This window comes from Helianthus annuus, chromosome 8 (genome assembly GCF_002127325.2).
Source record: "Helianthus annuus cultivar XRQ/B chromosome 8, HanXRQr2.0-SUNRISE, whole genome shotgun sequence".
In the NCBI taxonomy this organism is placed as follows: domain Eukaryota; kingdom Viridiplantae; phylum Streptophyta; class Magnoliopsida; order Asterales; family Asteraceae; genus Helianthus; species Helianthus annuus.
The window spans coordinates 121872143-121881409 of record NC_035440.2 but is presented as its reverse complement, the minus strand read 5'-3'; the positions used below and the strand labels follow the sequence as shown (position 1 = coordinate 121881409).

At 34.1% G+C, this 9267-nt stretch overlaps 1 long non-coding RNA gene across 5 annotated transcripts; it reads left to right on the top strand.

The window, feature by feature from the left end:
* The first annotated feature begins 4946 nt into the window (after nt 1–4946).
* LOC110873731 lies at nt 4947–8734 on the top strand. Of its 5 annotated transcripts, none has more exons than XR_002555361.2 (8): nt 4947–5307; nt 5500–5545; nt 5626–5677; nt 5782–5897; nt 6385–6486; nt 6574–6595; nt 7372–7471; nt 8422–8734. It is a non-coding gene; the product is annotated as an uncharacterized LOC110873731 (long non-coding RNA). The 5 variants fall into 5 exon arrangements; XR_002555364.2 differs by having other exon boundaries at nt 5764–5897; XR_002555362.2 differs by having other exon boundaries at nt 5448–5545.
* Nucleotides 8735–9267: the final 533 nt, after the last annotated feature.

Below are 9267 nucleotides of genomic sequence, written 5' to 3'. Positions count from 1 at the left end.
ATTGTTTTGTTTGCTTAAAACCTTTGGGGGGTTAATGACCATGTCCCGGATATCCTTAGCATCGGTTTCGGGATTAACCGCTGCGGGACTATATCATGTGGTGTGTCTATTGATCTCTAACCCGGTGTAAACCCGGGCTACTGAACGTATAAGAAATATGTAATTCTTTTACAAGTTTATATTCAAATAATTATCCCAAGTTATAAAAATCTTTTGTGCCATGTGCATTCAAATCAATTTTAAACCTTTTCAAAATGAGTCAGTTAAATTGTATTTACCAGTGTAAACTGACGTATTTTCCCAAAAAGACTAAGTGCAGGTACTACTCGTAATAGGCTGGCCTCTCCTTAGCATCAATAAGAGTCTCGCAAGCTTGGATGCATTTAAGTCTGTTGAACAAGTTTCCTCTTTATTTTTGATCCGCCTGTGGATATTATTCGACCATGATGTGATACTTAATATTACACTTTTATTTGGTTGAAATAAAATCTATCTTTTGCTTCCGCTGTGCATTTAAATTGTGTTGTTTGACTATGATGATATCAACTACGTCACGATACTCCCCACCGGGCCCACCGGTAATACGTGGAAATTTAGGGGTGTGACAAAAACGCTCGTACCCGGTGTGGACTTACTCCTACTATAGGCTTGACAAACAATCAAACCTCCTTCTTTTTGACGTTTAATCCTCTCAAATATCAAGATGGCTTTTAAAAGGTTAGGTTTTGGCTAGGGTAGTTTTTTTCTTTAGGTAAATTGGTGGAAAACGTAAAAAGTGTCGGTTTTTTATTGCTTTGTGGCTTAGAATGTCGGTTCTTTTAACCAACGTTGAAACTAGGCCATACTTGTAACTTTTATAACCGAACTTTTTACAAAATAAAGGGTGTAAATAAAAAAAATTGTGGACGTGGGTGGTTGTTTTTGCAAAAGTTTATATTTTTGCGGGTTTAGAAACGAAAGGGTTAAGTCTCAAAGAGGTTTAACTAAGGGGATGTTTTTGGTAAGGGGTGAAAAGAAAAACAAAGGTTTAGAATGAAAAGTGGGTATAGTCCTAATGTCTCCATCATTTACTTACTTGGATTTATGTCGGTAAGAATTGGGAACGTATTGTTTTTGGCAAGTTCTAGATTTGTAAGAACCAAACGGGCTATTCACACAAGAAAATAAAAATTGAGCAATTAGTATATGTATGTATTTGTATGCTCGGTAAAGGCTTAAAACTCACTTTTTGTGGGAAAAAGGGTATAGTGTAAAGATATACATATAATCAAATTTTACAAAGATTTGTTATGCCCGTTTTTATAATTTCTTAATTGGTTCTTTTTATCACGATGCTGCCAGTTGTAAATTAGTAAAAACATAACTTTTAGAACTTATTTTTCCCAACTAAACCAAAATAAGTAAAAAAAAATAAATAAATAATTTAACAAAAAAAAGTTTGAGGTGATTAGCGGTTCTCCAAGGCAAGTATTGTGTAAGATTTGTTTATAGGACAAAATATTCAAGGTTTTAACATCCCCCCCACACTTAAATTACACATTGTACTCAATGTGTCCCAATTAGGATTTGTTTGGATTAAATTAGAAAGTGGGTAAAAATAACAATTTTTTAGGTTACTGGTCACTGGGCACAAGGGCGTGCCAGGTGGACACGGCCCCGTGGCCAAAGCGCCAGTAACAAGATTGAATAGAAAACTTACAGTATGGTGGACACGGGGCGTGCCTGGTGGGCACTGCCCCGTGGTAAATGTCTGTGACAGTAAAGAATTTGGGTTTCGTTCTTGCCTTCTTTTTTTCTGGGCTTGGGACCACTATGTTTAGTGTGTCCAAGCCTCCTAAGGTATCTGGGAGCTATAATCCTACCACAATACAATAATCCAACACAAAATAACAAACGTTCATAAATTGCGAGCGTTTACTTGTTCAACCACCAACACACGAAAAGAAAGAAAATGCAAGAAAGTAAATTGTCTAGAGAAGCAAATTGTCCATCGGGACGCAGCCCGAAAAGTACGAAATTGTTCAAGGGTTAAAGAGAGATAACCTGAAGGGTAGATCCGTCGCCCACCACCACCATTGCCTAATCCGAATCCATGTCATTGCCTTCCTCCTCCCCCTCCTCGTCTTGATACGCCATGTGCTCCCGGATGTACGTAATATCGGGTCAAACGAATGCAGATTGAGCTCATTCTAGCGGCATTGGGACTGGCTCGTTGAACAATAACCAAAATCTCTAAACATTAAACCCTAAATCTAAACTCTAATGCTAAACCCTATGCTAAAACCTAAAAACTAAACCCTAAAGCTAAACGTTAATGCTAAACCCTTAATACTAATGCTAAACACTAAAATGAAACCCTAAAGCTAAGCCCTAAATACTAATGCTAAACACTAAAACGAAACCCTAAAGCTAAGCCCTAAATATTAATGCTAAATACTAAAACTATCCCCTAATGTTAAACCCTAAATACTAATGCTAAACCCGAAATACTAATGATAAACCCTAAACCCTAAAGTTAAAACTAAATCATTCACCTCAAACGTAGATGTATAATACTTATTTTTCAATTTTAAACACGTATATACATATATGCATAATTAAAAGACTGACAATTTACACATATGTATAGTTACAAGATTGAAAATATACACATGTGTATAAAAATTAAAAAAAAACTGATAGTAAAAGCTCCGATTTTTCCAAAAAAAATATTTTTTTTCATATTTTTTATGCCTTTTTGCTTAAAGAAAATGTGTGGTTCAGAATACTTCTCAAGTTTCTCAATTAGAGTCCGGTTAACATACAATATTCCTTAACGTACGAGCGTACATTGTGAAATTACGCACGTTGTAAAACTCAAAACCCTAATCACGCATGTGAAAAAGACATTATCAAGCATATTGAAAACCATAACATGCTTCATGACATAATTATAAAATGCTTAATTACCTAAGTATAACATGCATGATTATGGTTTTTCAACATGCGTGATTAGGGTTTTGAATTTTACAACACGCGTAATGTCACAGTGTACGCTCAAATATTGTATTTTACACTGTCACTATAACTATATATATATATATATATATATATATATATATATATATATATATATATATTTGTTTTGTATTCATTGTTGATTGTTTTGTTTTAAGTTTCTTTTTTTGTGTCGCTGGATGATTTTGATGTGTTGCAGATTGTTAATTGATTTGATATGGAAGATGATAATGTAGATGTGGTGGATAATCAATCGTCAACACTAACATGGGAGATTATGGCTCGGTCACCAACACTCTAGCCAAATGCTTGACGGAAAAAGAATGAAAAAAGGACTTGGTAAATATGCAAGAAACAAAACTAACTAGCGAAACTTAACAAATTCAAAGAAAAAAAAAAGAATTGAAAAAGACACAATAACTAGTACAAAAATGGGTACATAAGCAATTTTTTAAAGATTAGTAAAAAAAATAAGGGTAAAATAGTCATCATATAATTTAATATTAATAAAATAAGTTAAAATAGATAAATTTATAATTTTATTAGTTAATGAAGATGAAATATGCAATTTTAGTTTAGGCTCAGATAAATATACAATTAAAAAGATTTTTGATGGGAATATGCAAAAACAATTTTTCTTTATTTGAGCTATAGTTCCATTTGAATAACAAACAGATAGGTTTAAATCAGAGACGTCTAAAGTGTTAATTATGTTTAATTCCCCTTTTAACCATGTGTTGATTGGCTCTAGAATTGATTTTTTTAACGGCCAACTAAATCACTGGATAAGCATCCTGGGATGTCCTCAATCGAGCAAATGCATCCTCTCCTCCATAACGGTCAGAGTTGGATGCATACCCGAGCCACCAAACCACCAGTTCCGGGGAAAACCCGCCGCCCAATGGCCCACTGCGGTAAAACCCGGTTCGGCTCGGTTTCGAACTGGCGAAACTTCATTGGCACCACCAATGTCCTTCAAAATGATGCTAGTGGAAGTTGAACTTGAGACCTCAAGGAGAAAAATTATGTGACTAAACACTACACCAACTTGTCAGGACGGCTCTAGAATTGATTATCCACATATGTGAGCCATTCAAGTCATAGTTACTGTTGGAATAGAAAGCTTGGTTTAACCTATCATTCAATCTAGATGTATTAAAGTTACCTGACATGTTGACTATCAGAGATTAAGGATATAATCCTTATCATCTGATGAGAAGTGAATGGCTGAGATGAAGAATTGGTAACTTTAAAGGTGTTAGCTTTATCGCTAGAAGCTTGAGCTCTTTGAAGATTGGATTTTTTTATATATACATACTTAGGAAGGTAGCCTTTTATTTTAAAACATTTCTCATAGGGTGGTCAGTAAGATTGCAGTGAGTGCATTTCAAAGGTTGATTTCTGTTTGATTTTTTTCTTATTAGGATCTTAAAATCTTGAATGGAAGGCACTAGCTTGAGATTTAGTATAAGAATTCACACCTAGGTGTGATTCTTTAGCAAAGATGATAGCAGAAGCATTCTTAACATTTGAAAGAGTGAATAAGCAACAAGGTATGAGCTATAAATTGTGACCAAAATGGAATTTTCCAATGATACGTTGTAGATTTTTTTTTTTTTTTTTTTTTTTTATAGAAACAGTAGCCCAATTGCCCAAATTATTAAATTTTTTTTTTTTTTTTAAGATAAACCAGCATACCTTGTAGATTAGCAATCACAATCTTCAATCATATTGAAGGAGAGGATAAATGCAAGAATTGCAACGTCCTTTCTTGAGAAGCCACATGAAAGAAACAGGACAAAGACCTAGAAGCCAAGCTGATTAACATAAAAGATGGACTTCATATGCAGCCCAATAAAGCCAATGCAAGACCAAAGCAATCCTTGAATAATGCAGCCCATCTACCTTATCTATATATCTATATAACTATATAATACATCTCCTATGGACATAATTGGTAATTTATAGCATAATTTTAAGATGGCATGTAAAAAGTCAGTTAAAATCCCAAACTTTTTACCATTTCCTTCCATTATTGCCTCTCTCCCCTCTAACACACCGGCCTCTTTCTTTATCCCAAAAAAAACCCTATCACATGCCTTGAGTCTTCAATTGCAATTGAAGCGTCTTGCCTTCCGGCGGTTTCCATCGCCCCCTCTACTGTATAATACCTATACATATTAGAGAAAAAAAGAGAGTTGATGGAGCTACAGATGCAGAAAGAGAGAATATGAGGGATCCGGTCGGTGGTTCCAACGACCGGTCTACAGCGGCATAGCCACCACCACGACAACATCAGCGACAGACAGAGTAGTCTTTCGTCACCACGCTTGGTTTTAAACCCTAATTTTTATTGAATATGTTTTTAATACCTTGTCTTTTCATCACATGATCTGTTTATTTTTGGTTTCTTTTACAAGCTCATATTTGTGTTGGTTTTGTTAAATCAGTTATCAGTTACTCAATTTATAAGGTTAAGTGTGTTTATCAACTATATTGCAGTAAGTGTTTGCTTCATCAAGATGTTCACAGGGTTCTATTAATGGAGGTAATATGTAAAACCCCCTTTTATTATGATATTACTTATATTTAAAATTGATACCATGTGTTTTATTTGTTTGTAAATAGATATCTAGGTTTAATATTAGGGGTAAAAAAGATGCAAATGGAGGAGGGTTAGGTATGGTTTTTTTTTTTTTTTTTTTTTTTTTTTTTTTTTTTTTTTTCTTTGTAATTTGATGCTCTAATTGGTATTCTGTGATTAAGTTTGTTGATTTCCGACAGAGTGAGGGCTCCGGCCACCTTTCTGTTTCTGGTGACTTTCGGCGACTTGATTTTGTTCCGACGGCACCACCGAAAAACATCTCTAAGCCGCCATCACCGCAATTGTTCATTTTCTGGTAAAGTTTAATCGGCAAAGTCTTACTGATACAAGTGCAGTTATATAATTTACTATTTCAAGTTATAGTTATTGATCATCTAATTCTTGAGTACTATATTACCTTTGAATGCACATCCAAACACCCCCATATCAAATCTCCAATCTTATAAGTTGTATTTTAAGACGATGTATTGTATTGTTTTTCAATTTTAATTATGTGTAAATTCTTGAATTTAGAATGTTAGTAACTTAGTATAGTATATTACTTTTTCAATAACAATATCTTGCATTTTGTATCCTAATCTAAGATACTGTATTGAGATTTTACCAGAATAGAAAAGTGGGAGAGATTGAAGAGGAAATCGAAAATTGGGAGAGATTGTGTGTATATGTATATATATTGTCATACTTACCGTTTGTTCAAAAAGAGATGAGATTGTAATATTCGTGGCATGTCATGTTATTTTTGCTTAATCTATTGCACTCATGCTGATGGATGTACGTAGGAGGAAGGTTGTCGGTTTTGGATTTTTGCCAAACCGTTCTCTCTGTGGTGGTTTAAGGAGCTGATATCGTTGTTTCCTATGGGTGCCAAAAATACTACCAAGGTATCTTCAATCATTTGATAATCATTTTTATTAAAATTAAAAAAAAATTGGTATAGTTTGACTATGGGTTCCCAATTGATTTTGTAGGTGACCCCATTTTTATGCTCTGGTAATTTCTTTATCCTCTTTATATGAGTTTTAAATATTAGGGGGGTGTTTCTTTGTGTGAGCATAAGATATGTTAAAACCTCTTTTCTGCATAACTAGCTTTCAATAGGTTTCTTTGTACACTAGAATTATAGAAATAAAATAAATGGCTCCATGTTTTATATTATATATAGGTGGTGTTTGGTATAGTTGTTTTTTATTTCTTAGATGTGAGGTGGCAATTCTAAACGTGTTGATTTGGGCTATACTTTAAGTTATATGCATTATGGTAAAATGGAGACTGGTCAAAAGTCCACCATCAAAATGCATAAGAGCTCTTATGTATTTTTTCTAGAAAGTTTCTGTAGTCATCGTTGGCAAATTAATCATTTCTGTAATATGAAAAAAAAGTTAATAAAAGGTCAATTCGAACCTGACCTGACCCGTTTGACCAGTTACCAAAGTACCCAACACACCAAACCACAACAGCCCATTGACAACTCTGCTCAAAAGCTTTTTAGTTCGGATTGGAATTGTGTTCTATCTTGTTGTTTTCTATCATAATCTTCGTTGTAAATGAGACACAACTAAGAAAGTTAGCATATCACTATTGCTAATCTACGTTAGCTCTATTTAAGCATTGATTCCATTGAGCACGTATCTTCTTTTCATTTTGTATGTGCTTATTCATTTTGGTTATATAGATGAGGTTTGTAGTCTCTATTGTCTTTGTCTTTTTTGGGGTTGATTTTAGTATTTAATACTAAAACTTGCAACAATAAAGCTCTTTATTTCCAGATACGAAAGAGCCAACATGCTCTCATTAATCCTGCTGTAATAATAGTTCTTCGCCTGGGTGCTGTTGGACATGGTGCTTCTCGTTTGCGTAATCAAGATGGTCAGTTTCGATAGCCTTTACATATATGCATATATAATGTAAGAGTGAGTATGCTTTCAATAATAATTTATAAGAGGTGGCAAGCTGGGCGACTCAAATGAGTTGGGTAACAGATCAAAACAGGGTGGGTTGAATTGAAAGTTGGGCGACTCAAATGAGTTGTGACAGGTTATAGGTATGGCCGTACGGGTAACTCCCTTTAACTTTTATAACTTAAAGTTCCTTGATTTCGTAACTTCTATAAATTTTATAGAAAATGACCTTTTCATCAAGTCGTAAAAGTTCACATTTTAATCATTCATTCATACATAAGCGGGCCATTTACCGAATCGGGTACATTTTTTGTACCGATTCGGTACCGACTTTCGACGTTTTCGGTACCGGTGTTTACCAGTTTTTACCCTCAAATACCGGTGCCGGTACCGAATGATGTGAATTTGTGAAATGTAGTCTTAGAACAGTGCAAATTAGGGGGTTGGCTTGAGAAAGTAGAGATTTAATGATTCAATCTCAGTTATTGAGTTCAAATAGTGAGTTTTTTTGGGACCGATGCTAGGTCATTAAACTATCTAGAACACTTAATATGCCTGTCAGAACTACCATTATTTGGGATTTGGATTGAATTTTTTAATAGTTTTGAATTGTAGCATAATGCCAAATCGATTTGACTGTCAAATTGTATGTCAATGATTTGAATGTAGATAATGTGTTCTGGCTGTGTCAGTATGTTGGTTGTAGGTTTGAGTTATACATTAATAAGATATAAATTCATAAGCATGAACATTTGTTATGTATGGTTTCCAGTAACTAAGAGTTAGTACTGCAGGTGAATCACAACATAAGCGATAACTATGGGACAATTCCATGATACCCTTCAATACTTATCATATACATGTCTAACAAAAAGTTATAATATCAAATTTACTCATTTTCAAATTTGTGACATTTAGGATACTTGTGGTTGTTCTTAGTGATGGATGGATGGACATCATGATACTGGTTCTAAAATTTGCAAGGTCGGAAACAGAAATAAATCAAGAGGAACCCTCATGTTTATTGCTTCGGTATCATCATTTACCATAAATGCATGTGATCTTTTCTCTTTTTTTTTTTTACTTTACGAACATTCAGTTGGTTTTTGAGTTGTCATTTTGTCGTGTGTAAAACGATCCACGTCACAATTATTCTTTATCTGATATATCGATTAAATAAAAAAATTGGGATGAATTTTACATCCTAAAACATGGATACAATTTGATTCAATTTTTAGTCCCGCCGCAACGCGCGGGTTACCTACTAGTACAATCAAAAAGAAAGAAAACCAATTAGAAAAAAAAAATCTTTAATTTTTATTTAGTTGGATTTAATATTTTTGAAAAAAAAACCCATGGCTACGGTTTGGATTGTGATTACTTTCAGTTTATCATCTTCCAGTCACGATGGAAAAATCATATGGTACCTCTCTTAACCTATCAAAATATAATATGTCATGTGGATGGTTCTTCAAATGCCGCCTTTGAACATTGCAAAAGATGGTAAAGATGTTTCAAATTCTTATTATCATCCTTGTTACTGGTTGATCAAAGAGCAATTATCATTCTTAATGCTTCTCTTTTTGAAAGTCGTCGTTGAAGTTCTTGGTCTTTCTTATGCTAGGTAAATTTGGCACACATCGACCTTAAGCTAAAAACATAGCAAACCAGGTGAAACGAATTTCGATGGCAAAACATATTTTGACGGCGTTGGAATCGACATGTCGAACCCTGATTAAATATATTTTGGGGTTCGCTTTAAGA